General features: G+C 42.2%; 1 protein-coding gene across 1 annotated transcript in view; it reads right to left on the bottom strand.

Moving 5' to 3' along the window:
* Positions 1-23,116, bottom strand: part of CRADD (CARD and death domain containing adaptor protein) — a 36,445-nt gene that overhangs the window by 1,782 nt on the left and 11,547 nt on the right. The gene's annotated exons all lie outside the window — the stretch shown is intronic.

Below are 23,116 nucleotides of genomic sequence, written 5' to 3'. Positions count from 1 at the left end.
GATACGGGCAGCTCCTTACAAAACAGCCTTATTCTGAAAGATATTTCAGAACTCCAGGATCATGCCAGCAACCCCAAATCAAAGCAGCACAATAGTAATAATAAAAATACAACTCCTACGTCATTGTCAAAAGTTTTCACTTTCTTTTTTTTTAGAAAGAGTATAGATAGATATGCAAGGCTTAGCAGATAATTTGGATTGTTCAGAACAGATTGTATAAGCATATTACAAAGTTCTTTTTAGATGGAAAAGGCAGCTACTATTACAACCATTAAAAAAAAAAATACAGTATTCAATTTTTCAGATAACAAGAACTATCCAACACAAACAGTAAGAACTTGAAAACAGATCTTCTGACAAAAACATGGCAGTCTGTGGGATTCAGTCTTCTATTTTTTAAAAAAAGACTTTTTAATGGGCTTTATAAACAGGGATCATAGGAATAATAAGTGAGATAAATAATACCGATTCTCATGCCATTTGTACATCACAAAAATAGCATAATAAATTTGCAGTAATATCTATGACATATATTCATTATTAGTGGTCCATGTACAAGTTCTTGGTTCATGGAGCGGTTTAAATAATAATAACAAAGGGGAAACTGGATAGAACATAGTTAACATATAACATTCAACATCACATAGTTAAACCGCCTAATCATGAGCCCTTATGGTTGTGCTTAGATTAATTATGAGTAATAGTCATTTTTTCCTTTTATATTACCAGTGAAACAATATAAAGTGTTGGTATATTTACAAATGCGGGAGAAGGGTTGAAAGAGAAGATAGTAATTTTTGTTTATATCAACCAGATTGAGCCAGATGCTGGTGGTGGAGCTTCTTCGTTTTCTGGAATACAGTTGTACCTTGGATCCCGAACGCCTTAATACTCGGATGTTTTGGCTCCTGAACGCCGCAAACCTGGGCGTGTTCCGCGGAGTTTGCGAATGTTCTCTGGAACCTGAACATCCAATGGGGCTACCGCGGCTTCAGATTGGCTGCAGGAGCTTCCTGCAGCCAATCAGAAGCCGCACTTTGGTTTCTGAACATTTTGGAAGTCGAACAGATTCCATTTGAATGCCAAGGTATGACTGTACTGGCATATGTTACAAAATTTAATCACACCGGGGTAAAGCAATCTTTCTTTATCTTTCCACCTATCAACTGTAGCTTATTTGTTAATGTCTGAAGGAGAGCTGTTTCCTAAACTGTTCTATCATTGTGCCAGAAAGGTCTTTCCAGTGTACAGTTATATTACGTCTTGCTGCTTGTAATAAATGGCTTATTAATTATTTATTATGTAAATCAAGATTGTTGCATTGTAATATATTTAATAAAGCTAACTCTGATTTGACTTCCTAGTGTTGTTTTGTTATTTTATTCATTTCTTGGAATACTGAATTCCAGAAAGGCTGCAGACCAGTCTCCCCCAGTCTGGACGACAACTCTCACCATCCCTGACCATTGGCTATGTAGTGCATAATTAATATAGAATTTGTTCCCACAAGTTGGGGTGCTGGTTTCTAACCTACATGTCTTTTAAAAAAGATCAGCACCACTCTACATGCATTTTGCTATTAATGGTATGAGATAAAATGTCTAATGGAACCTTCATGCTCAAGAGGGATTGTGGCTTTTTCAGAGGCAGGTGGCTGCAGATGCAAACAAGATGATGGATTAGATAGATCTTTTTGGTCCAGTTCAGATTGTCTTAAAAGTCTAACATGTACACATTTCAAAGGAATAAGCTCTTGCTTCAAAGGTGAACATACTGGATGTTAAAAATAAGTGTTCTACTTTTTTGCAATAGTAAATAGCCCATTAAGGGGCCCATTACTGCTGGCTGCTTCCTTTTGAACTAGATGACATCATGCAAAAATCTCAACATCTCTTTGTGGTGGATATAACAGATAAAACCCTTGCCACAAGCAATATTTCACTATCACATGCAGAAGTGCAAGTGTGTGTGTGTTTGTGTGTGTGTGTGTGTGTGTGTGTGTGTGTGAGAGAGAGAGAGAGAGAGAGAGAGAGAGAGAGAGAGAGATGGAGGAATAATAATCACAACTATCTTAAAGCAGTTTATTCTTACTCCCTTCAAGATACCACCAGAATAGCAATTTAGCATTTTGATAGTGTTCTTTAAGTAGTCAATCATTACTATAACTGAGAAAGCCAAACAATTTATTTTTCCATGCTAAGTATAGCTAAGCTCTTTTCATTTTTACTTGACTGGAAATATAATGAAGCTGTCAGGCAGACAAAAGAAAATCTATATAGGAAGGGAACACAATACTGTAGAAGGCCTGAGAGGTGTGATATTACATCCAATTCAGAAACTACAGCTTCTTGTACTGGTTGCAATCATCACATTGTATAAAGCAGGCATTACCACACAGCTGTTCAGTGAAGTCACTCCCCAAACCCCTGTGTGCTCTACAATACATAGCCTTCCCCAACCTGTTTCCCTCCAGATGTTTTACATTACAACTCCCATGAGACCCAGCTGGCATAAATAAGAGTACTTGGCTTGGACCTTGGAGTTCTGGATTCAGATGGGTGGCTTTGGCTATGACAGCTTCGAGTCAGAGGCAAAGATCCTAAAGCACTCTGCTGATGCAAGAAAGAGGTAGTTCTACATACAGGAGTTATCATCATCAGATAGATGAGAAATGGTTGTATGAATTCTCTTCCTGCTACAGCTGCAAATTTGAGAGGTTGGTTTTTGGGTTCTAACCTCACTGACACCCAAAACCTGGTGCACACTTCGTGGCAACAGTGAGACATCCTTTGTTGTTTAGTCGTTTAGTCGTGTCCGACTCTTCGTGACCCCATGGACCAGAGCACGCCATGTCTTCCACTGCCTCCCGCAGTTTGGTCAGACTCATGCTGGTAGCTTCGAGAACACTGTCCAACCATCTCGTCCTCTCTCGTCTCCTTCTCCTTGTGCCCTCAATCTTTCCCAACATCAGGGTCTTTTCCAGGGAGTCTTCACTTCTCATGAGGTGGCCAAAGTATTAGAGCCTCAGCTTTAGGATCTGTCCTTCCAGTGAGCACTCAGGGCTGATTTCCTTCAGAATGGATACGTTTGATCTTCTTGCAGTCCATGGGAATCTCAAGAGTCTCCTCTAGCACCATAATTCAAAAGCATTCTTCAGCGATCAGCCTTCTTTATGGTCCAGCTCTCACTTCCATACATCACTACTGGGAAAACCATAGCTTTAACTATACGGACCTTTGTTGGCAAGGTCATGTCATGGTGAAATAAACAAACTAAAGCACTGAAGGTTCAGTTGACCAGGCCTTCTAGCCTGAGAAAAGAAATAAGGTAGAAGTACTTGCGGCAGAATAAACACTAGTAGTGGCCAGTAGGTGTGTCAGTGGTGGCCATCTGACCTTCTGCGTTGCTGCTGCACATTGGGATTGAGAGGGGATTGGCTCCACTGTTGCATTTGCACCATGTCATCCTCGCCACCTCCTCACGGCTTCCCCTTCTCCATCTCAGTCTGTTTAGGTGACACGGGCAACAGGAGGTCAGAGGTGTGTGCTGCCAACCCACCACACTGCCTGCTACTGGTAAACGGTGCCCAGCTATACCCAGCTCTACCATTCAGACAAGCAGTAGCTTGGCATGGAAGTAGCAGTGATGTGCCCTGTTAGAAACTGACGTATTTTAATAGAGAAGTGGTTTTTCAGAGGGCTGTATGATGGGAAATAAATGATCTTAAGGAGCTCCAAAATGTTTGCCCTGCATTAAGGAATATTGATGGGAACAGAGCTGAGAGAGAGAGGAAACAGTGCGATAAATTTAGTTAAGCTATTTCTGATTGGGGGAAATGCTTTTGCCCATCTCTCAGCATTTTCTTCCAGTTCCCTGTTTGTGATCAAGACAGGATTTCCATGCACAGCGGACATACACGAATAAGCAGGTCACTGCAGAGGTTATGCTTGTACTGAAGCAACGATTTGTTAATGGAGCACAGCGGGAAGGTCTCCAGTGATTCCTAAAAGGCCATATGTTCCTCGAAGCACTGCAGCTATAGCAACCGCTCGCCACTTGCTTTGTTTTCAGGAAAGCACTGTTCAGCGCTGGTTTTGCTCAAGCCTTTTTATTAGATTATAAACTCCTCTAGATAGGAATTCCACACTTTGCTACGGCATCACCGTAGCTGCTTCTTCTACAGTTCCATATGGCGATTGCCACTTTAAAATCGTGGGAACTAGGCAAACGAAGTGCTTTGTGATTTGTTCAGGAACAATGAAGATAATAATACAAGGGCAATTAATTTAGAAAAATGTTACGTGGAGATGTGTAAAAAATACAAGGCATATTTCAAGAGTGGTAAATACACGTATCTAATCATACTGTACATAACAAATGGATTTCGGCTTTAAAAGAGGAAAAGACAAATCGGTGGTGAATAAGGCTATCCGTGGCTACTAGCCACCAAATTAAATGGCTTTAAAATGGAATTAGAGGAGGATAAGTCTACTAGTCATCATAGTTAGATGCTACCTCTAGGAACAGAGGCAGTATGTATTTGAATACCAGTTGCTGAGAATTTCAGGTGGGTAGTGTGCTGTTGCTCTCAGCTCCTGCTTGTGAGCATCCCAAAGGCATCTGGGTGGCCACTATGAGACTAGGATGCTGGACCCTTGGCCTGGTTCAGCAGGCTCTTTTTATGTTCTATGTTATATATATATTCAGTAAAGTGAGATATGAGAGAGAGGGGGGGGGTACCTTGGTTCTCAAACGCCTTGGTACTCAAACAACTTGGAACCCAAACACTGCAAACCCGGAAGCCGAATGTGCTTGAGTGTTACGCTTCTGATTTGAGTGTTACGCTGAGGTCTGTCTGTTTTTGCTATTTATTTTGCATTTTTATTCTTGCGGCCCCTTTTTGTGTGTGACTGTGTGGAACCCAGTTCAGCTACAGATTGATTGGTTGTGTGACTACAGTATATTGTTTATTGCTTTCATTTTATGGATCAAGGGTCTCGTTAGATAGTAACATTCATGTTAAATTGCTGTTTTAGGGCTTGTTTTTAAAAGTGTGGAATGGATTAATCCACTATGCATTGCTTTCTATGTGAAAGCACGCTTTGGTTTTGGAACGCTTTGGTTTTGGAACTGACTTCCGGAACGGATTAAGTTTGAGTACCAAGGTACCACTGTATCTATAATTTTACACTGCAGTGCCTTAGGAGAGAGGTAAACAAAAGATTGTTCCACGGTCATGTCCACAGTCCCAACAGAAATAATAACTAATGCAAATAAAATAATTCTCTTCACATTTGCTAAAGTCTACTTAATTCTATTTTTATAACACAACTGTAAGGTCACTGATGCAGTTTTTTCTCTAACAAAGGAGATAAACTCCTCCAAGGGAGGAGAGAATTCAACAGCCCGCAAGTCCTACATGCAATGGATACGTGCAGCCACGAAAGGTTAAATGAATTCATCTCCCTCAGCAAGAAATTCAAAATCACCCACTGAATTAAGTGATAAATCTGTCCTGAATGCTAGAGTGGCTGCCGCTGGGAGTGTGAAATGCTAAAACTGCAAAACCAGCTTTGTAACAAATGCAGAGAGGAAGAACAGGGAGTCCATACTAGGGGTGCTTTAGGAGTTGATCACATAATATGACTTACAAGAGTAAGTATATACTGATTGGCAAAGGAGCATCATTTTTTAAGTCACCCATGTTACAGTTTTAATACAAAGAACAGGTTACATTTTGTGCCCCCAAGTCAACCCCATGAGAAATTATGGCCGTAAACAACAGCTGAAAGATTAGGACATGAGGTGATTTAATGCTAGGTGCCCTTGGCAGCACAAACAAAGGCACAAGGCCGAAATCTGTGTAACACACTGGTAAAGATTCAGATTCATACTGAAACAGCCTTTAAAACAACTATTCTCCAATTTGTCTTCTTTGAAACAGATGCTCGTTTCATCAAGCCAACACAGGTAAAAACAGTCACATTTTCAGTACAATTTGAATATTTCAACAGCCGCAACAGGAAACACATAACCAAAGGCGCTGATTCACTCGACTTCATGGAAACCAAGAACTCCTAAAAGGACAGGGATGGTAGATGCTTTCCTATTTATCTAACTAGAGATTTTATTCAAGCAGAGGGGTAAAGCAAGAAGCTGAAAATACTATATTAGGGGGGCATGGCTGTGCAGAGCTCCTGAGGATGGCTAGCACCAACTGCGCTACCTGGTTAGTCCCTGGGCCGCTGCTGCCGTGATTGGGGGGAATCAGGGGTGTCCAGAATGACAACCGAGGAGGCCACACAGGGCCTCCAGCCCCCCCACAACCACTTCAATCCTGCTGGGACCGAGAGCACCCCACTGACAACCTAGCAGAGCTCTGGGGCCTGGAGGCCTCTGGAGCCAAACACAAAAAACAAGGAAAACAGGAGGCAAGGCAGAACCACCCCCACCCCCAGCCAAGCACCAACTTGCCGCCACTGCTGCCGCAACCACTGCCACCACCATTGGCAAGGAAGAGAGGTAGGAGGGTACCGGGAGGGCCAGGGACACCGCAAGGAATCACTCAGCTTAGCCTGGGCCCGACCCCAAGCCTACCTCCCCAGTGGCTAGTGCAAAGAGCAGGCCGGGGCCCAGGAGGGAACTGCACACCAGAGACCAGCCCGGGGAAAAACAAATGCGGCACAGGCCCTCCCCTGCTGGAATTTATTTATTTATATTATTATTATATTATTATTATTTTTTTCTTTGAAGAACTGTAATGGCATCCATACAAGAGGCCTGAACCACTGAAGACCGCTGCCTTAGCCCTAACCCATGGACCCGACATCCAGGTCCCGTGGTCCCCACAGTGAAATTAAAACTGCCTGTGAGTCAAAATTACCATCACCACTCTAGAAAAGGAAAACCAGATGCAACTAAAACAAATAGAGCAACTCCAAGAGGAAAACACATGTCTGAAAAATAAATTAGCTGATATGGATAGCTGCCAAGAAAGAGAAAGCATGGAAGCAAGAATTAAACTAGCAGACCCTGAAGATCACAGTAGACACTGCAATATCCTCCTCCGCAATTTTCCCGAGAAAATGGAGGACAAAAACCTGGCCGATCTCATTGTATGCTGGCTAAAAACCACAATTCCAAGCCTGAAACTCAAAGTAGATGATCTGGAAAGGGCACACAGAGCTCTAAGACCCATGCCAAAAGCCAACGCCCCTCCATGAGACATAATCATGTGCTCCGCCTGCTACAAAAAGAAAAATTATGGAACAACCTCAGAAACTCAACCAACCTCCGATATGGAGAAAACCCCATCCTGGCCTTTCAGGATTTAACTCAGGAGACCCTTAACCGAAGAAAAAACCTACGCCCATGTATCCAACGTCTTCAAGAAACAGGAACAAGCCTTGGGACCCTAAATGCAGCCATTTCACTTCCCCCTTTGTGTAGGAAGGCAAAGAAACCGAGAAGTCTTCAGTTAACCATAGTTTTCTGTTACATCAAGGTTTCCAAACAAGCCACATTATGAAACCATGCTTTGAAGCTGTTCTGAAGTTGTTAACCATAGCTCCACGGTTTATAAATAAAGAGAAATTAAGTTTAACTGGTTTGTTTCATGGTTTTTGCGAAGGGAGGAACAAAGTGGCTGACTGTGGGGTCATAAGGCTTGTTCAAATATTGGCTTAATAAACTGAAATATGGTCTTTATGGTAAACAGTGGAGCTCTCATGGTAATCTCACTCCTTTTTCTCTCTTCGCAAAGCCTATCAAGTATCATCTATAGGATGCTTGCAAAACAATCAACTAGACTGGGCAAAATTCTCATTACGGCAATTTCTAAAGAAAAAAATTTGCACAGGCAGCATCACAACAACTGAGGTCATGGATCTGGGATTTCTGCTACAGCTGTTTGCTCTTACAATCATAAAAATAATTGCCATTTACGAGAGGCGGTTATATAATGCAGTTAAGCTCAGAGATTACAGTAAAACAGTTACAGTTATTTTTAGTTCCAATTACAACCAATGCTGCTTTGTTACAGAAAAACACTCATCAGAACATCTAGCTTAGCATACATCTAGTTCAGCTTTCCAATCCATGAGTGGCAAGGCAGATGTCCCTGGGAGGCTCATCAGCAGGGCATATATACAGATATCCCTCTACTACAACATGTTCCAAATATCTGTCAAACTGGCTGTTGCCTGGATAAGTTTGCAATGGGGCCAAGGTCAAGGGTCGGCTCTTGCAAAGACCCACCCTCCAGCTGGGGGACCCTGGAGACCTATGAAGTCCTGTCAATGGGAACAAGGAGAAGAAGCAACCACTGCTTATCTCGCTCTCTCCATGCAAATACAGGCTGGGCTCAGAGGAAGAGACCGCATGAAGGGGCAGTGGCTATAAAGTGGTGCCTCTGCTTTAGAACTTAACTCGTTCCGGAAGTCCATTCTTAAGCTGAAACCGTTCGTATCCTGAGGCTCTCTTTCGCTAATGGGGCCTCCCGCTGCGTGTGCGCCTCTGGCGCATAATTTCTGTTCGCACCCTGGAGCAACGTTTGCAACCAGGAGCAGCTACTTCCGGGTTAGCGGAGCTCGTAACCAGAAGCGTTTGTAACCAGAAGCATTCGTAACCAGAAGTACCACTGTAGTAGAAAGGTTAGTAGACCTATTTAAGGAGGAATGATGCTCAGATTCTCAGAGCCAGTGTGGTGTACTGGTTGGTGTGTTCAACAAGGATCTGAGAAACCAGGGTTCAAATCCCCACTCAGCCATGCAAGACACGGGGTGACCTCAGGCCAGTCACCATTTCTCAGCCTAACCTCACATTCACAGGATATAAAGAGGAGGGGGGAAACCCACGTATGATACCTTAATCTAGTTGGAGGAAAGGTGAGATAGAATAATACAGTGGTACCTTGGGTTAAAAACTTAATTTGTTCTGAAGGTCTGTTCTTAACCTGAAACTGTTCTTAACCTGAGGTACCACTTTAGCTAATGGGGCCTCCCATTGCCGCCGTGCCCCCCCCCCCCGCAATTTTTGTTCTCATCCTGAAGCAAAGTTCTTAACCCGAGGTACTATTTCCGGGTTAGCGGAGTCTGTAACCTGAAGCATCTGTAACCCAATAAAAAAATTAAAAATAAAGTAGCAAGCCCAAAGAACAGCCAAAACCTGGAGCTAGCACTGAAAGGAACCTCTGTCTTTCTTTCAGAACTGAAATCAAGTCAGTGTAAAACCATCTAACCACACTCAGCACACCTGGCCCCTGAAACAAAAGTTCAGTTGAAAGATGATTCCACTCTCACAGCTAATTATATTCCTAGTCATTTGGAGCTTCTCAATCAAGACAAGTTCAATTACTTTTGCTGTTTCCTTCCCTTTTAAGCTGATAGATTTCTGTTCCACCTTTCACTCCAAAAGGATGTTTAGGGAATAAACACACGAGACTTACCTGGGAGCTATAGACACAGCTTACTAATCATGGGTTTTCAACTTGAGCCTATATTGTAGCGATTTGCAAACAGTTGATGTGGACACTCCGATGGGCCTGCAGATAGGGATCTTGTGAAATATTCTGCCAGGGTACGGAAGGGTGGGTGCTGGTAAGAATGCCATAAGATCAAAGTGGGATTCACTTCCAGGTCAAGGGTAAAAACAACAACATCAAAAATCAAAAGGCGAGTCCTGAAAAGAGACATAAATTAAACTCCAAAGGCCAGGCAACATAAGAGAGTAAATAAATACAATGATTTCCCTGAATTCATGCAGCATATCAAGGGGGAGATAATGTGTCACAGGAGTATTATAGCAATTCCTTGTCCACGGAGCACCCCTTCCAAAAATGTTTACTGGTTCTGGAATCTTTGTATGCTTATTCTGTAGGCAGATACAGTGGTACCTTGGTTCTCAAATGCTGAAAACCTGGAAATAAGTGTTCTGGTTTTCAAACGATTTTTGGAAGCTGAACATCTGATATGACTGTCGGCTATTGTTTCCGGGGCACCTGCACAAATCAGAAGCTGCCCCTAGGGTTTTCGAACATTTCAGAAGTCAAATGGGCTTCTGGAACGGATTATATTTGGTGCTTTTGTTTTTGCTATTTATTTTGCATTTTCGTTTTTGAGGCTTTTTTGGTTAATTTGTTTTTGTGACTGCGTGGAACCCAGTTCAGCTACTGATTGATTGTGTGACTGCGGAAATGGATAAAAGCCCCCCAATGACTATCATCAGTGCAGGTAAGAATTTTTTTTTTTATATCATCTAGAATACTGTCTTATTTATTTTACAGTACAGTACATTGATTATTGCTTTCATTTTATGTATCAATGGTCTAGTTAGATAGTAAAATTCATGTTAAATTGCTGTTTTAGGGGTTGTTTTTAGAAGTCTGAAACGGATTAATCCATTCCGGCCTCGGTCCAGTATATCTGAAGGAGCGTCTCCTCCCCCATCGTTCTGCGCGGACGCTGAGGTCCAGCTCCGAGGACCTTCTGGCGGTTCCCTCACTGCGAGAGGCCAAGTTACAGGGAACAAGGCAGAGGGCCTTCTCGGTAGTGGCGCCCGCCCTGTGGAACGCCCTCCCATCAGATGTCAAAGCGATAAACATCTACCTGACATTCAGAAGACATCTGAAGGCAGCCCTGTTCAGGGAAGTTTTTAATATGTGACATTTTAGTGTATCTTTCATCTTTGTTGGAAGCCGCCCAGAGTGGAAACCCAGCCAGACGGGCGGGGTACAAATAATAAATTATTATTATTATTATTATTATTATTATTATTATTATTATTATTTGCATTACTTTCTATGGGTAAGCATGCCTTGGTTTTAGAACGTTTGGTTTTGGAACTGACTTCTGGAACGGATTAAGTTTGAGAACCAAGGTACCACTGTGCAGTGATAAACCTTTGAGGTCAGCACCAGCCTTGTTACAAAACTGAATCCTAGGAGTAGCTAAAGTAGTAACTAAAAGCAGAGGCTGATTGAGATGATAAAGCGGTTTATAAAAAGATAAATCAATGAAATCAAGAAAAAATAGAATTGCAACCCTACTTTGAAACATACAAAAGTTAAAATATCAAAACAGATTTATACTACCTCAGCTTTGTAAGTATCTGGGTAGGTTTGTCTAAACAGAAATGTTTTTAAGCAGGAGCTGAAAAGTGTATAAGTGATGTTGCCTGCTTGTTCTCAAGAGCCAGGGAGTTCCACAGTGCAGGGGCTGCCACACGAAACGATTGAGTTCTTACAAATGGAGAACAGGTATTGTGTGGCACCTGTAGTTGTGCCAATTCCACTGACCAAATCAGTTGAGTGGGCACATATGAAGGGAGGTGATCTTGTAGGTAAACTGATCCCAGTGCACTTAAGAGGTCTTAATGGACATAGCAACACGAGAGAAGGATTCAAGAAAAATTCATTTTACTCTATACCAGGGGCTGGCAACCTTCTAGGGGGGCAATGGGCACATTTAGAATTTTGATGGGCACCAGTCAAAAAATGGCAACACAAAGTGGCTGCCACACATAAAAGGGCAAAAAAACAGACTGGAACAAAAATGCTATGGGCATTGTGGATTTTTGAGGAAATATTTGCTGAGAACTTTCATAAGACTTTCTGACGGCTGCACTGGTGCCTCAGGACACCCCCCCCCCGCCACAGTTAATCTAGTTTATGCATTTTAGGTACCCAGAGGCTGTGGCAAACATTGATACTGAGAGTACAGTTCAGCATCCTTGAAAATCTTAGGTTTTATTTTTATTTTTTTCAAAAAACATAACAACTTTCTTTCAGGCTGATCCTTGCAATCTCAGAGGCCATGTTCCATTTCAGGATATCTGGCTTGTCAACCGTTTTGTTTATGCAGTGCTGGTGTATCGGGTTCATATCTTCCCACCCACCGATCACATGAAAACAGGTTCCTGCTATGAAAATACTCTCATGGAGCTCTGGCTCTCAAGCAAAACAATACTAGGGAATGCAAACCACAGTCCAAAACAAACCTCCTGTAAACCTAGTATAGTATTGACCACTTATAAATAATTAACCAGCACATGGATGGGGTTCCCACAGGGACTCAAAACACAAGCATGAAAAGAAACTGCAGATCCACAAAGTGAATAATAGAGTTTAAGAAACTCTCGACTCCACAGCTGCTACAGCCTGACCACACAAATGAGATAAATTATGGCCTATAAATGCAAGCTTTTCAAGACAGAAATATGACTCCATTATTCAGACACAGAGACAGGTGTGTGAACAGTGAGATGGGGGAGCAATTGCCACATCACAGGTACCTCAGAGAGAATAGTAAGGAAAGCAAGAAAAATACAGTGGTGCCTCGCAAGACGAAAATAATCCGTTCCGCGAGTCTCTTCGTCTAGCGGTTTTTCCGTCTTGCGAAGCAACCCTATTAGCGGCTTAGCGGATTAGCGCTATTAGTGGCTTAGCGGCTATTAAAGGCTTAGCGGCTTAGCAGCTAAAAGGCTATTAGCGGATTAGAAAAAGGGGGGGGAGCGGAAAAAAATCGCAAGACTCGCAAGACATTTTCGTCTTGCGAAGCAAGCCCATAGGGAAATTCGTCTTGCAAAGCAACTCAAAAACGGAAAACCCTTTCGTCTAGCGGGTTTTTCGTCTTGCGAGGCATTCGTCTTGCGGGGCACCACTGTAGATACACAAGTCCTTCATGGGCCTCCTGTAGTTGCTTCCTTCTACAGAAAAGTCTTACGTTTACACACTTGCCCAGTGTGTATCACTGTCCAATAGGAGACAAGAAGCTACATGCAGGTGTGTGCAAGGAACAGCATGCTTGTGGGAGAGAAGGGGCACGGCATTATTTAAATCATTGTTAGAATTATCAATGCCCTGCTGTATGGGGTGCAAGTGTACACATTATAAAAATAAGACTTATTTCAATACAGTACAGAACTGTAAATACAGTACAGTAATACCTTTGTGAGGGGACGCGGGTGGCGCTGTGGGTAAAACCTCAGTGCCTAGGACTTGCCGATCGTATGGTCGGTGGTTTGAATCCCCATGGCGGGGTGAGCTCCCGTCGTTCGGTCCCAGCTCCTGCCCACCTAGCAGTTCGAAAGCACTCTTAAGTGCAAGTAGATAAATAGGTACCGCTTTATAGCGGGAAGGTAAACAGTGTTTCCGTGTGCTGCGCTGGTGCTGGCTCGTCAGCTGCAGCTTCGTCACGCTGGCCACGTGACCCGGAAGTGTCCTCGGACGGCGCCGGCTCATGGCCTCTAGAGCGAGATGAGCACGCAACCCCAGAGTCGGACACAACTGGCCCGTATGGGCAGGGGTACCTTTACCTTTACCTTTAATACCTCTGCAAATGTTGGCCTTGTCTAGCGTCCATTCCGGCAGATGTCAGCGGCAAACCCGGAAGTACCGGACTGGGTTACTTTCGGGTTTGCCGCTTGTGCATGTGCAGAAGTGCTAAATCGCGCAGAAGCGCATGTGCAGAAACACAAACCGCTCCACGCGCATGTGCAGATTGGCGCTTTGCCCTGCATTGTTTTCAGCTAGTGGCTGGGGCTCCGGAACAGATCCCGGCCGCAAAACGAGGTACAACTGTACATGACAGAGGCACAACATAAGCAACAAAAATATATACATTGGTAAAACACACAGTAGCAATGTACTTTGTCCAATTTACTGCCACTGGCTAAAGAGGTAGAAAGAGCAATCGTGTAGGAAAGCCGATATAGAAAAAGAAATGCAGGAGTGTCTAGCAGCTTTAGGATACCAAATAAGTCCCTCCATTGCCTCGAAGACCATGCTGTTCTTAATAAGCTCCAAATTGCCTGCGTTGAGTGCATGATCTCCTCCAACACATGTACTATAAAACTGCTGGTGAAAGCCTGAAGCTCCCGAATAATGCAAAAATGAAAATGAAAATCTGCACTACATGACCTAAGACTACGTTCCTCATCATCAGCAATTTGGTACTGTTGTAAGCTAATTCACAGAAACATAGCCTGCATTCCACAGGATGTTCCATAGGAAAGGAAGGGTTTTGCAAAGCAAAAACAAATAAAAGGACCGTGGTATCCCTGAGAGCAAGAAACACTTGAGAGAAGTTTGGTACAGCTATTGTACCAAACAAGAGCTGTTCTAGCAACCAGTACCAAGATCTTTTATATTATTTTATGCCTGAACTTTGAAGAGTTTGTGTTGACCAATAAAATGAAGGCTATTGTCCTGCACACTACTTACAAGTAAGCTCTTTTAAATTCAGAGGAACTTCCTGCTGAATAAATGTGTACAGGATTGGGCTGCAAACACAAATAAGCAAACGTAATACAACTACTATAGTTATACAACCACTATAGTTACAACTATTAAGCAGCTTCTTCAGACAAGTTGAGGCAGGCTTAACAAATACATGCATGTCTGTCAAGCAGCAAATAATTTTCTTGCTCCACTTTCATGTCAGTTTAACAGATTTTATGTAATATGGGACCTATAGTAGTAAAAACAAATGCAACACTCTAAATAATACAAATAATACTAAAAACGGAGTGTACAAATTTTACTGACAAAACATCCAATGAAAATTTTAATAAAGGAAAAAGCTAATCAGAAAAATAATCTATAAGCAGAGAAACCTGGCCTACACGGATTATTAATTTTTACTATTAATTCTTTCTGTTTGAAATACTGTATTTTACAGCTGTTTTAACACAGCAATAATTTGCCACAGAGGATCGAAGACTGCACATTTCCAAGACCAAACTAAATTTTGACCAATATACATATAAACCCATAGTGATTCACGTTGTCTTACAATGCATAATCTCTGGAGACCATTAAATATAAAATTCTCTGTCACCACATAAAGCTGATTTGTGCTAGTTCTACAAGCAGCTTTTTAATGCAACTTACTTTTATTCATTTTTCAAATACCAAACAATGCAACACAGCACATAATTATTGAAATGGGGAGTGCATCGCACAGTTCTCCTGAAGTAGTTACACTCATCATATCTATCTTTGAAAAGTGTCCTCCCAAAGGCTTCCATGAGAACCCAGAGGTCCGTACCAGTGTTCCTTAGTTGCTGCTTATGCAATAAAACTTGACAAAACAGCATAGAATTTGCCCATGTCTTGGATTTTCCTGCAGCCTTGAAGTTGGTTAGTCAACTTGCCTTAAGAGCTGTTGATATCAAACAGCCGTAAGGTCAGCATCCAAAGTTCTCCTGAATTTGGCTATTGTGCACCTTGCCAAAGTTATCAGATAAGTTATTAGTTCTTTTGACCCAAATCCCAATGATCAGAATCAAAAAACAGAGAGAAGGGCAAATTTTGGATTTGGAAGAATAACCTGGCAGGTTATACGTTTCCCTCCATGAAAGACTAAAGGGCAATTCCATAGCACCAAACCGTGGCTTAATATTATTTGCAAACCAAATACCAGCCAGAACAAACCACTCACCACTGTCCATAATTAAAGTAGGTGATAGCAAGATCTGCAAAGCAGGACAATCGATTGGCAGCGGAAAGAGAGGAAGAGGATGTGGGTGAGTTTATTAGTGTGTTAATACCACACTCCACTTTATAGCCTGAGATCAGATTCAAGGTGTCACCGAAAGCTTCACATCTGTCTAGATTTTAGTTTGTTTAAGAAATTTCAGATAACTCCCACAATGCCAGGATCACAATCCTTTTCTAACCAGTGTTTTATTTCGCCTTTATCCAAAGCTTGCCTTTATCAAGTCACTCTACAAAGCAAGCGGGGGGGGGGGGTTGGGGGAGCAAGAAGGGCTATATACACGTAAGAGGGTTGTTTGGTGGGTTTGTTTGAGTTTTGAAAAGCAGATTATTTCAAGCAGGAGACTTTGAGTCGTCTGTTGCAAATCTAAGTGCTTCACAGTTATGCAGCACTCTGGATTTCCTAGAGATGAGATTCTGAGAAAGAGGAGGGGGGCGGAGGGAGTTCTAGCATTAAAAACACAAGGGTTTTGTAAACCAAACAGGAGAGCTTGGAAAGCCTTGCCCTTTTACAGTTTCCTGCCTTCTTGGAAATCTCTCACTGTTGAACACATCGGATTACGCGAGCAGTTCAGTAGCTGCAGAAGAATTTTATTTTTCATTAAACAAGCATGAAGGTGTTCTTTTCAAAATCCATGTTTACCCTGATTCTGAAAGCCTGTATTTGCCCACCCTCCAATATTTGACAGTTAGAAAAATGGCTGGAATAAGGAAGACATAAGGGATAGCTGCATATTTTTGCATTGCAGGGGATTAGACTAGGTGATTCTCAGGGTCAGCTTCCAATTCTATGATTCTATGTTAGTATGTTATGAGGTTCGATAGTAAACATGGCGGAGGATATTTATGCAGCACCACTTTGAAGAGTGATATAGCAAAAAAACAAAACAAAAACAACCCATTGGTTTCTGCTACCGAGGGGCTTACAATCTAAAATGTAAATAGTACAGATGGAACAGAAATGAAAGAAGCATGCCTATCAGGGGAGAAATATGAACAAGACTCAATTACACATGTTTTGGCTTTAGATTGCTGACACACAGCCAAATATGTTTTGAAACAGTACTTCAAAAGATTATTATCTCTATAATTAAAACCCATATTTTCCCACATTTAGCAATTTATTTATTTTTTACATTTTTGCTGCCTTGGTCCTTCACCTCTAAATACTAAAAGATTCAACACTTTCAAATGAAGCATTTCACTAGAACTCTTAGTAAGACAATATTTTGCTGTCAGACAGGAACCACTACAGTAGGGTATTTACATTCAGTATATAGCACCATCCATGGCAAAGGTATAACTTTAGTGTGGTGCTTGTGTGCCAAAGATCACTGTTTTGAACTATGCTACTTGCACTGTCATTCCAACTACCTAGATCAGTGTGGAGGTCGTTACTGTCTGATGTAGTTTTGAGGTATGCCTGACATCCCAAAAGGCCTCAACCTAGAAGCAAAGAAATAAATAGGTACTTGTTCTTAATTAAACCAGCTCAAGGATGACAGCAAGTACCACATGCACACACCCTAACAAGAATTTTGCCATTGACTTCCATGAGTCCTGGACTGCATCCAAATCTTTCACTTGTTCTTACATGCAACTGTTCCAAAAAGGGAGAGAGGAACTTCACCATTCCTGATGACATCAAGATTTCTTAGAAAATGCAAAACAGAAAATTCTTAGTAGGGAAACATGTTGCACCTTTCCTGGAATTTTATCTTTACTGAAAACCTTTGAAGCTGTTCTTCATTAAGACAGCTCCTGCCCCCTTGAACTTGAGAGCTTTATACTTACCGTAACTAACTCTTCAATACAAGGAAATGCTTTGTGACAACTGCAAGCCTTTACGCTAAAACTGATTGCACATTAACAAAACTGTCTCTTCAAGGCTATGCTGCTACCATTTGAGTTGATTGCAAGAGCAAAATTGCAGAAGTCTTCATTGATACTAATTAACTAACAGTTACAGTAGAAATAGAACAACAGCCCAAACTTACACATTTTCTTAGAAATGATCCCACTTTGTTCAGTGGGTCTTGCTCTCTCTAGTAAGCTCACCTAGCATAACAGTCTTCCTTGCTGGTAAACAATGCCTTGCTTGAGGTTAGGATGACTTGCCCTTTAATAACAGCATACCTGTATTCCCTGCAGCAATTTTTAGTGGGAGTTGTTCACGTGACCTTAAGTTGTCTATCGTAGGAATGGCTAACCATTTCTGGGCTGAGGAATTCACCATTGGCTTGGGCATCTACCCTGGAGAGCTACATGCTAGCAGTTTGGGGAGGGGCGCCCTATACTTGCAAGCACACAGTCTCCCTCCTTAGCTGATCTCGGAGAGCTTATCATCCCCTCCCCACCCATCAAATTATGAATCTGTTGACTGGAGACAGCTTGGGTTGCATCCCCATCAGGGCACTAGACTGGCAGTTCAATCAATAATTTAGATTTATTTCTTTTTACCGCCGCCACCATCGAATGAGGTTTTGGAGGCCAGACAAACTGGCTTTTTTGGGTCCTCCATTTTTCTGAAAAAGCCAATGGGAAGCCCACAAGCAAGACCATAGCACAACAGCACTCACCACTCCTGCAGTTTCCAGAAACTGGAAGCATCACTGCCTCCGAGAGAGGAGGGAGAACACAGCCATCAGAGAACATAGCCTCTTGTGGGAGTGAGTTCTGTAGTTTAACAATGTGCTGTGGGAAGAAGTACTTTCTTTTATCTGCCTTGAATCTAGTGTTATGAGAGGGAGGGAGAGAGAGAAAAGTCTATTTCTATCCACTTTCTACAGAAAATTCGTAATTTTGCCTCTTTCTTGCCTTTTCTCTAAACAAAACAAAAAAAAAATCCCCAACAGTTGTAATCTTCCTTCAGAGGGAAGCTGATTCATCCTCTTGGTCATTTTTGTTGCCCTTTTCTGAATCGCTGTGTTACATCCTTTTTGAGGTAAGATGACCAGAGTCAGAAAGGCAACAGCCATTTCACTATCTTCGACACAACCAGGGAATAATTTAATTGGAAATCCATAATGAAAGGCACTCCTAGCTTCGTAATGTAAAATACATTCCAGAAAGGTTAGGTATTAAGCCATGCCTTGTGTTTATGTTCTGGAAGCAATTCAAAGAAACATTCAGAGCACATGCATTCTTTAAAAATTCAGCACAGAAAAAACAAAAGAGGAGAAACCTTGTACCGCCTTAAAACATTTTAAGCAATGCTGAAATCGAAGTCTAGAATCAAAACACAACTCCCATCAGTTGTGACAGCACAATTGCTCCCACGAAGGAGTTAGTATTGGTTTATGGAAGTTTCCAGTATTAATGTCTCTCTTTTTCAGGAGGATGGCACTAAAGAACTCAGAGGAATATCTAAAACATCAAATATTTGATATAGTTAATCTGCCAATTGCATTGCAATTGCGCTCTGGGAAGTAAGGGCTTATTCATACTTCCTCTTGTCTTTCTGTTTTCCTATTCATGGAAAAACACTCTTTAGTACTCAAGCGGAGCCAACAACCATTTGGGTTTCCCTTGGATTGCCATTTGTTCCGATCTATCTCTAAAGAGTGGGTTTTCCTTGGAAAGGAGCAGGGCAAGGGGAAATCTGCTCAGACCTGTGCCTAGAAAACCCAGGTCAAGCAGAAAACCATTCAGACTGTGCTTCTGGACACGGCACAAGCAGAAGGATGGATAAGCCCCAAGTCTCCAAGCTCTTCACTCACTACCCCTCTCCTTTTAAGCTATTTTGAAGAATGTTCTTTGTGACAGAGAAAAAGTTGTGCCAGACTAGTGAGGGGGCTGGTTATTCTCGGAAGAAGACGTCCCTGCACGTTGTCACTTGGATGAAAGCGATGATATATTAATTTGCAGTATCAAAAGAACTGAGGAAGAATAAAAATGATGTGATACAAAAGATGTGGCATATGTTCTTCTGTCTGAGCACGCATATAAATGAAGGCATTTTATCACCTCAGGAACCTAATAAAAACTTGCCTTACTTTTAACACAAGTGAAATATGATTTGGTGTGGAGCTGGTGCCAGTTGTTGGGCTTCAATATGTTATGATGAGAGCATAAACTGGGCAATTATCAAATCCTTAAGTGTGCTTTTGCCACAGGATGCCTCAGGCCAGAGACATGTTCCACTTGCTTTGGAGTATATAGGGATTAAAAACATTATGCCTAGCTACAGTGAAGTACTCTAAATTTCAAATAGTTTTTCGCACAATATTATGCTTTACTTATGAGATATATAATGCTTTAAAGACACACAAACATGCAGTCAAAAGCAGAAATTTAACAATGAAAATAAAGTGCTGTGAAGAAAGAAACCTCTGCAAAACTGAAGCCAAATTTCATCAAAAAGAGGAATATAACGCTTCAATCTAGAGAGGCAAGGTTGCTATTAAAATGAAATACTGCAACAAGACTGTATGCCTTCATTGTAAAACGTGAAGAACTCAACTATTCACAGTTAATAGTAATATACGAAGCTATAAACCATAACAGTACAGTTCTGTGATTCAGCATGAAAGGGTTTTATTTCCCTAGAAACGCTGTGGGTTAAACCACAGAGCCTAGGACTTGCTGATCAGAAGGTTAGCGTTTTGAATCCCCGTGACGGGGTGAGCGCCTGTTGCTCTGTCCCAGCTCCTGCCCACCTAGCAGTTCGAAAGCACGTCAAAGTGCAAGTAGATAAATAGGTACCGCTCTGGCGGGAAGGTAAACGGCGTTTCCATGCGCTGCTCTGGTTCACCAGAAGCGGCTTAGTCATGCTGGCCACATGACCCGGAAGCTGTATGCCGGCTCCCTCGGCCAATAAAGTGAGATGAGCACCGCAACCCCAGAGTCGGGCACGGCTGGACCTAATGGTCAGGGGTCCCTTTACCTTTACTGCTGTTTGACCTCTGGAGCTTTCGCTTCCAAAATTCACAAGCATTAAAAGCACGAAAATTGTTCAAGGCTAGCAGTCCTTTAGCACTTTGCAGCACAGCAGAGGAAGGTCTCAGGGTGCTGAGAAGGCAAGGTGTGTTTTCTGTCTTCACTCTTCCTTAACTTCCTTCCCTCTTTGCTCCCACCACCCCGTCTGAGCTGCCCCACAAATTCCAGGCTGCCTGAGTTATGAAAAAGAGCACTCTTCTGAGAGGACAGGGATATACATCAACTTTTTGCTGCTTGTTAATTCAGATCTGTGACATATTTTACACTTAATCTACAAGGCAAATTTTCATAACTGTTGCTATTATTCAGAAAGATCAGAAGACTGACAGCACAAGGGGAAACATGAATCCTCTATTTATCAAGAGGAAAGTAAAGGCAGCTGCAAAACAAATATTGCCTCACAGTTTCATATGTACAGTTTCAGGCACAGCCCTTTCCGAGTTAAACAAAAAACAATTTAAACTTCATATTGGCACAGTGGGTGCCACACAAACTAGGACTTTTTCTGTAGGCATGTATGCTGAGACATTATGAGGACATTTGAGATATGGGGAAAGAGAGAGAGATGCATAACACTCCAGAATGAAGAATAAGCTTTGAAGTACGAAGCATCCCTTCATTTTAATAATATTGTACTTAACACATTGTTTGCTCTAAATAAGTCATGTGGCCCTTAAGGCTTTTTTGGACTACAGCTCCCATCATTTCTGGCCATTGGCCACCCTGCCTTAAGATGATGGGAGTGGGAGTTGCTCATTCTTGATCATAACCCATGTTGTATCATAGTTCTTGCAGTAGTATTCAAACTTTGCAGCAGAGGCGGCAACTTGTGCCAAAGATTTAGGGGGCCCGTGTGATGCACGACGTGTGTGTGATGTCATGCGCATGACGTCGCATCTTCAGGAGGAGGCCGGGCATAGAGCCGAGCACGGCATTGCTTCAATGGCCCCGGTTGCTCCTCTCCCACAACGGGCCTCCTTCCATGGCAGGAGAAGAAGAAGAAGAAGAGGAGTTTGGATTTGATATCCCGCCTTTCACTCCCTTTAAGGAGTCTCAAAGCGGCTAACATTCTCCTTTCCCTTCCTCCCCCACAACAAACACTCTGTGAGGTGAGTGGGGCTGAGAGACTTCAAAGAAGTGTGACTAGCCCAAGGTCACCCAGCAGCTGCATGTGGAGGAGCGGAGACGCGAACCCGGTTCCCCAGATTACGTGACTACCGCTCTTAACCACTACACCACACTGGCTCTCAGGAGGAGGGGGAGGAGCCGGCCCCCTCACAAAAGATATTGGGGAGGGGGAAACAGCTTGGCCCCCATGAGGTGGCACCCTTGCTCTGCAGTTCTATAGATTGCCACCTGCACAAACAATACAAGGAGTGGTCATTATTTTAGTGGCACCCATGAAGGGACTTCCAGTTCGGAAGGTTCTCCACAAGATTCCTTGCATCACCATGGAGAATCGTGTGCAGCCACATGCAACCTATGAAGCATTGCAAAGAACTTAGATGCACCTCTCAGAATGTGAGGTGCAGCCACCTGGTATTTACTTCCGGCATTTATATACCACTCCTTCAATAAAAAAAATTCCTTCCAGTAGCACCTTAAAGACCAACTAAGTTAGTTCTTGGTATGAGCTTTCGTGTGCATGCACACTTCTTCAGATATCTGAAGAAGTGTATCTGAAGAAGTGTGCATGCACACGAAAGCTCATACCAAGAACTAACTTAGTTGGTCTTTAAGGTGCTACTGGAAGGAATTTTTTTTGTTTTGACTATGGCAGACCAACACGGCTAATAAAGTTCATCAGCTGGTAGAGATGGGCCAACAGGTAACAGAATAATAGCCCAGAAATAAATACTGGTCACAATGAAGGAAAGTATTGAGACACATGAAAGTCAAACCAGACAGTTATAGTCTAGCATTGCTGGCATTAGGGAAAGGCTAAATAATAGAAGCAGTGATGGGAAGGAAATCCACTGGGTCACTTTGACTTGTTGAATAATTTAGCACCAAGAACTTGTCTTGTAAACTACGTAGTAATAAAAAAAACCTTGAAATCTATGTCAAAACTTTCCAGTCTCATCTGCTGCTTTAATAATTCTATTGGAACAGGTGCCTGCCATAAATGGATTTCTTTTTCTTGGAAGCGAGGGATATTATCTGTGTGCTGCAGATTCAACTGCTCTATGGATGAATCTGAGGAAAGAACAAGAACAAGGAACTAGATCCTTTCCATTCTCTGCTGTCCATCCCAGAAGGATCGAGGTGATTGTATGAGTAAAGTCAAATCAGATTTGGGTATGAGCTTATTACCTCATGTCCAACCATAGCAGTGAAAAACGAACAAGAAATTAAGGGAACGGAAATGGTAACATTAAGAAAACATGCTTTTAATAAAAAGATACATGTTATACAGTCTATTCTGAGATATAGATATCCAATGTGGAGGAGGTAGAAAAGGAAACAAACATGTACTAAATAATGTTTTGAGCAAAGGTTCCCAAATAAGATAAAATATCTTATTAACAGAAATAGAAACTCACATTTGTGTTTGCAATCAACTGGCTAACAACAACAAAACTTCAGATTAAAACTTGAGGAACTGAGCCAACATCTAGTGACTCCAACAACTGTAGAGGCATTTCTACGTCATCAGTGATCCAGGAAGGCCACTCAGATCAGAGT

The sequence above is a fragment of the Podarcis muralis genome, chromosome 10, assembly GCF_964188315.1.
Source record: "Podarcis muralis chromosome 10, rPodMur119.hap1.1, whole genome shotgun sequence".
Classification (NCBI taxonomy): Eukaryota; Metazoa; Chordata; class Lepidosauria; order Squamata; family Lacertidae; genus Podarcis; species Podarcis muralis.
This window is presented reverse-complemented; position numbering and strand designations above follow the sequence as displayed.